The sequence below is a fragment of the Megascapheus bottae genome, chromosome 27 (genome assembly GCF_031878675.1).
Source record: "Megascapheus bottae isolate mThoBot1 chromosome 27, mThoBot2.hap1, whole genome shotgun sequence".
In the NCBI taxonomy this organism is placed as follows: Eukaryota; Metazoa; Chordata; class Mammalia; order Rodentia; family Geomyidae; genus Megascapheus; species Megascapheus bottae.
The window spans coordinates 6723392-6730148 of record NC_143535.1 but is presented as its reverse complement, the minus strand read 5'-3'; positions in this window follow the sequence as shown (position 1 = coordinate 6730148).

Here is a 6757-nt window from a genome sequence, read left to right as displayed (position 1 = left end):
TCCAAGCATCTTCCACCCAATGCCTCAGCAGTAAGCAAACCCTAAGATGCTGACCAACGTCAGCTTCCGGCCTCCAGACATGAGAGGCAGTGTGTTTGTGTTGTTTAAGTCACCCAGTCTGTGATCTGTCGTACAGAAGCTCAAGCACATTAATGTGCTAGCCTGGACAGGTTAACCACAGGCGTGCAAAGCTTACTCTTTCTGCATCTGTTCACTCTGAGACGCTCTGAGGGGAGAGGGGAAAAGAAATCTCAGTATTCACAGATCATACCATGAAATCCCTGTGCCATCAAGGTGCTTTGGGGCAGCAAGCAAATCCATAGATTGGAAAATGCTAGGGCAGCTTAACATGTGTTTGATCCAAAAAGACAACTATATGGGTAACAGTCACCCCCACAACAGGCCCTTTGGGAATCTCAGGGATGGGCCCAGAAGGCCAGAAGGCAGACCAACATCTCAGCCATTAGTGGCAGCAGGCACAAGTTTACTGGACTGTTCCTCCACTAAGTATAAGCCAAGGAGGTTCCCGCCTCCTGAACTGAGGAGTGGCTTGGTCCTACCTTGAGATCATAGTGCTGCTTCTTACTAGCTGATAGCCCAGACTCGTTTCACAACTTGCTTCCTTTATTTTAAAAATAGAGATCAAGCTAGATGCCGGTGGCTAATCCTAGCTATTCAGGATGAGACTGAGGCTGAGGATTGTGGTAAGAAGCCAGCCTTACCCTGATAAATCCAGGAGACTCTTACTTCCAGTAACCAATAAGAAGCCTGAAGTGGAATGGTAGAGCAACAGTTTTGCGTAAAGAGGACAAGAACATATGCTCCTGATTCAAGCCCCAATATTGGCAAGCAGGTACACACACACACACACACACACACACACACACACACACACACACACGGTTAAGAGAATCTGCTTTGGGAGATTATTGAGAGGGGTCTTACAGATGATCTCAGAGTCAAGTACACAGTAAGTACCTAGTTAATATCTTCAGCCCATCCTCCTTTCTTACATTGACACCTCCAACCTCCCAATGCTACCTGAAATCCCTATAGATCAAGAACTTAAAACAGAAAAAAAAAGGATTATTACATGTGGCTGCCTCCCGTGGTCAAGATCCTACTTTGTTTATTACATAGTAAGTCAGAATCCACCCCTCACTACTCCTAATGTCTCCCCTTCCTGCTGTCATAAACAAGATGTAGGAAGCGTGCACCCTCTTTCTTCTTTAGGAGAGGACATCATCATCTCCTGTCACCTTCTCTGCTCACCCATCACCTCATCCTTTTCTTGCTCACTAATGCCACAGCCAAGCCATGGTGACCAGACACAAACGCTAGAATTCCAAGTCCATTCTGATCCAAAAACTCCTAGCTGAGACTCTCAAGGTTGGTTTCAGAGGAAACAGTAATCCAAATTTCTCATTCCCAATAGGAACTAAACCCAATGCACTTGCCAGAAAACAGCTCTTTAAGATGAGCCAGCTCAGTCTTCTCGGCAAAGCAAAGCTGTCCCCAAAGGCTCCATAGGAAGTTTAATATCGCCGTAAAGCACCCTTATCTGCTCATGCCACCTCTTCTCTTTCAGGAAATAGTCTGAGTTTGCAATGAACACACTGCCTCCTCTCACCCCATCCTTTACCTGATATTGCTTTGGTTCCTGATAATTACATTAGGTATAGAAACTGATTTTATGATGCTAATAATTATACATGCTTACAAAACAGATGAGTCTGGGATCCGGAGTGGAGGAGGGGGGAACCGTTTATGGACTCGGAAATGAGATGTTTTGTGGTCGGAAATGGATAGTTATTTCCAGATTTTATTGCTGTATTCCTTAGGACTCTCCTTAAATCTTGTTGATAATGCTTTGCCTGTATTGCCTTCCATGCGTTTTGTAAGACTTGGCTCATCCATCCTGGGTGTGCTGGGGGAAATGTCATTAACATCCAGGACCAGATGAAGTCAGACAGGAGACAGGCCAATGCCACTTTTCGGAAGAGCCACGCATGAGTCCCAGCGAAAGATACCCCATAGAATGAACCAGAAGGAACTGCTCTGGTGAGCAGTTTTCAAAGTGGGGGTCCCCTTACCAGCTGTATCGTTTTCACCATCTGGGAACCCACCAGACATACAAATTCTCAGGCCTTGTAAGGCTAAGAATCCTTGACCCAAGTCAATCATTTCTTATTAAAAATGAGCAAACTGAGGCCTCCAGGGCCTCATGGAGTGGGGGGTGGGGTCCCAAGTTACCCAGCTAGTGAGCAGAATGTGAGTGTAGCACTTTCAAGCCACCATCTTGGTTCTCTCCCACAAAACATCATGTTACTTTCAACGCACAAGGCATAGGAGAGAGCTGACAGGATTCTCAAGGCTTGGAGGTACCTAAAAATCACCTGGGGATCCATTAAAATGTGGGCTCAAGTGTAGGTTTGGGCATGCAGCCTGAAGGCTTGCATTTTTGTGAACAAGGCACCTAGGATCTACAGCAAGCTTTTGCCACGAACTTATTATGGGATTTGGGGCTTCACTTAGACAGCAGGAGCCACAAAGAAGGGGTTACTGCCCCTTCCCTGCCTCTGTGAGGGAGAGTTTAGGGACAATAACCACGACCCAATGTGCTACTGCTTTTAATTGCCTTTGAACTTGGGTCAGTGGGCTAAAACTCAGCTGGCCATTGGCTACCTCTGACCTATGGACTTCTCTTCCCCCTGGCTATCTTGTTTTTCTACCTTGAGGGGAGTGGGTTGTATTTCCTCCAGAGTTTCACCCAATGCCAAGGTGATAGGATCCAGAGGCCAAAGAAATGGGTCTCCCTTTCTGTCACAGAGAAAATGTCCAGTATCTACACTTGGGTCGTTCTGCTTCCTATTTCTCTTTTATTCATTGTATAGTTACTTGTAGAGTTATGTTCTTCAAGACATCTGGCCTTACTTCCTCTCACTATCATGAAAGTCACTTATTCACTCAACAAGCACTTTTTGAGTGCTTCTTTTCATCATACTAGTGTTTGAACCTAAGTACCTCACACTTACTGAGTGCTTTACTGTGTAAGCCCTTTCTGCTTTAGTTGTTTTGTGCAAGCCCTTTTTGCCTTCGTTTTCCAAATAAGAGTCTCATACCTTTTGTCCAGTCCAGTCTTGGATGGAAATCTTCCTACCTCTGCCTCCCAAGTAGCTGGGGTTACAGGCATAAACCAGGCATAAACCTTGAGTGCTTTTTTTAGTACAGTAACTGTATAAATAGGTTTCCTCTTTCTTCTTTCTCCCATTAGTTTGGGCTTAAAGAGAACCAGATTTAAACCCCCAAACCTGGCAAAGGCTATTTCTCGTTGTATATCTTTACTGAATTTCTAATTTCACCCGACTTCTCTGGCTGCCCAGCCCTCTGGCTTTGCCTTATCATAGTAATTGGGAACCCACCCTCTCCAGCCCCCCATCACACACACACCCATTCATCAGCTGCCAGCAGATTGGACTCTGCCTCTTTCGTATCCAGTCCCTCTCAGAATCTCCTTCCCTCCCCTACCAGGCCCTTCTTGGAGACAAACACTGATAATGAATAAATCTCTTTCAGAGCTGGGAGTGGGCTGGCGTGTCCGTGGGGAAGGCCCTGCAGACACAGACAGGATGGATGGTTGATGGGAGCGGTGCCGTCAGCTCTAATTAACGTATTGTTCTCTGGGTTCCAGCAGGATTATGGATGAGCTCCACAAAGCGGCCCACTTAACCTGAGCTTCCTGGTCCCCATCTATTACTTTCTCCATTGGCTTCGCCTGTAGTATGGCCTGGTGTGGTGGGGCTGTGAGCATGGGCACAAAGCCAAGAGAGCTCAATTTGAGGAGCTCCCCAAAGGCACAGGCCTATCTTGCTCCTACCCGTAGGTTAGCTCATTGGAGGCCTCAGCTTGTCCCCTCCTTGCCTAGTACAGGTGCTGTCTCCTGATCGCTGCCTGACAGAAATCATCAAAGCAAGCTGAATGGTGACCTTGAAGTCTGATTTTTCATTTGCATATCTCAAGAAGTCTGCCTTTCATCTCTGATCATTCTTATATCAGGCAACTTTTGCTTAAGGGCTGTTCTATCTGAGGACATAGCTCTCGCCTTCATGAAGTGTGGGATCTAATGAGGATGAGAAAGGACTAGGAGGAAGACCACAGCAAGCACCAAGAAGGGCCTTGGCAAGAAAGGGTTTGAAGGAAGTGATGGAAAGGGAGGATGAGCAGGACTATCAAAGGGGTCTTGGAAGCAGTGCAGGCAAGGAGTACAATATGACCATAGTAAGGCTTCAAAGGGGATGCAAAGGGCAGCACGATGGGCACTGCTGACATATTTGAGGGGTTAAGGGCAAAGCAGGGAGCCAAATACAAGAAACGCAAGGGTGGAGGAGAGTCATGAACCTAGTGGAAGAAATGGCAGAAGTGAGTGCAAAGACGGTTCATGAGCCAGGGATGTGCATGGATATGGAGACACCAAACAGGAAGCTTTGCAACCTCCTAGGGGCCAGGGTGAGAAGGGTGACCATCATCTCCAGGTGACGTAGCAGGATGGATCCAAATCCCTGCGGCGTTACATGAGACGCTCACCATTAGATTTCACTGTAGGTGGTACTGGGGGTGAACGTCGTCTCACTCCCAACCTAGGATGCTTTAATCAAGACCATATAGCCAGAAATCAATCCGCAAGATGTCCACTAAGGCTGTCAATTACCCTAAGTTACAATGGCTTAAGTCTTCACGTCGTTTCTCCCTCAGATGTCTGTCAGAACCAACAGACAACAAGGACTCAGTCCACTCTTGATATCATTGGCATTTTATTTAAATTTCATCTGAGAATTCTGCCATGCTGGATAAAGAAGAACGACTCTTCAACCACCCTATCTCCAATCCTGTGATCAGTGGGAGCCATAGAGACTTAGCAGAAAAGTGGGAGAGTAGAGTCATGACCCCTGGACCCACAGTCCCTCTCCTACAACCACAGAAGAGCTACTTACTTAGTTGCTCTGAGCTGTAATGTCCTTGGTTAAAAAGTAGAGTTATTTACATAATTTACAGGTGGTATTAAGGATTAAAGAACAAAATGCACATAACAGAACACCCAGAAGCCCAAGGAATCTTTAAGTATTATTTTTAATTAGCTTCTTATAAATGCAAGGACTTCTGAACCTATGATAAAAAGCAGGAACAGCAATCTGTAAGACAAGCTCAGTACTTCCAAGGAGAGCATACACAAGCGAAAGAACTGACCTGAAATGCACAGACCTAAGTCTAAAAATAGGCTCGCCTTACTTGGCTGTGTAAAGCTGGGCATGTCAGGCTCAGTGACATCTCGTCTTCTTCCTAGATCTGAAGCTGGACTACATCTCCCAGCCTGCTCCATCATCAGCCATTGCCCTGTGACTACCTTCTGGGCTATGGGAAGTGAACAGAGCCCAACTATAATTCTCACTTGCTGTTTTCCATTCACCTCTCCAATCAAGATACTCCCAAGAGACTAGTTGACAGCAGAGACATAAGACAGAGCGGCCAGGGCATACACACACACACACACACACACACACACACACACACACACACACAGCCATAACCTGGGGTGAAACAGACATCATGGTTTGCAGCAAAGACGCCACAGGAAGCCACCATTCTTTGGCTGTGAGTCAGTAGGGATGCAGAGAATCTAGAGCCCCGAGCCTTCCCTTGCTAGGGTCACGAAGAAGTTGAGAATGGACACAAGTCACCAGATAGACACCAGCATTGCTGTGGAAAGCATTCATGCAGGAACAAGTGCACACCCATCTAGGCACAAGTGTGAGACTGCGGAGGTGTGTTTGCTGCTTGTCAGTCGTGTGCAGGTGTCTGAGAGGCAGGTCTGTGTGGTGTGTGTAATGTGTGGGTCTATTAAGAGGCGCATCCATGTGTTACGAAGTGTATGTGCATATGTATGCATGTGTGTGTCATATTCGGGGGAGTATCTCTGTGGGTGTGTAGGAGATGCTCATGTATGTGTGTGCTTGTGCATATGTCAGGTATGTGCCTGTGTGAGTGTGTGGGGGGGCCTCAAATGGGAAGGAGCAGGGGAAATGAGGTGCAGGGACCAGCTTTATGGAAGCTTGGCTGTCCTACACCTGAAGGAGAAGATGCTGGAGCCCGGGAAAGGTTATTCCTGTTACAGAGACCCCCCCCCACCCTTCTTAAATCTCTTTCCTGGAAATTGTAGTGCAGAAAATGTTCCTGGAAATGTCCCCAGTCCTGAAGAAGGAACACTCGTGAGTTGATCTGGAGGCACATTCCTACCTTCACTAGCCAGGCTGGGACCCCCAGAGCCATTCCCTAGCCCGTCCAGCCTCTCCTCTCCAGTCCTGTTGGACTTTGCCACACACAAGAGAAGGTTTCCAGGAACAAAGAAGGCTGGGAGGGCCTGTGGGTGGAGGAGCTGAACTGGGGAAGGAGGAGGCAGGAGGGAAGCCAGAGCCCTGGGGGACCGAGCTGAGGGAGGCTCAATTCTCAGCCCTGCGGGAGGCCGAGGGAGAAGCTGCCGCCTGCCTGGCTGGGGCTGCCGGGTTAGGAACAAGCCCCTGACACAAGGGGGTTTTGCACAGGCGCACAAATGAAAGAAAATCAGAGGAGATGAAACCATACAAATTTCGGGTAATAGAAAGAAAGGAAAGAGAAGTGTGCGTGGCCTGGGTCTCGGCTCAGAAAGGTCGATTCCGAGAAGACGCGGCCCAACTTTATATTACTTTTCAGAAAGCCAGTGAGC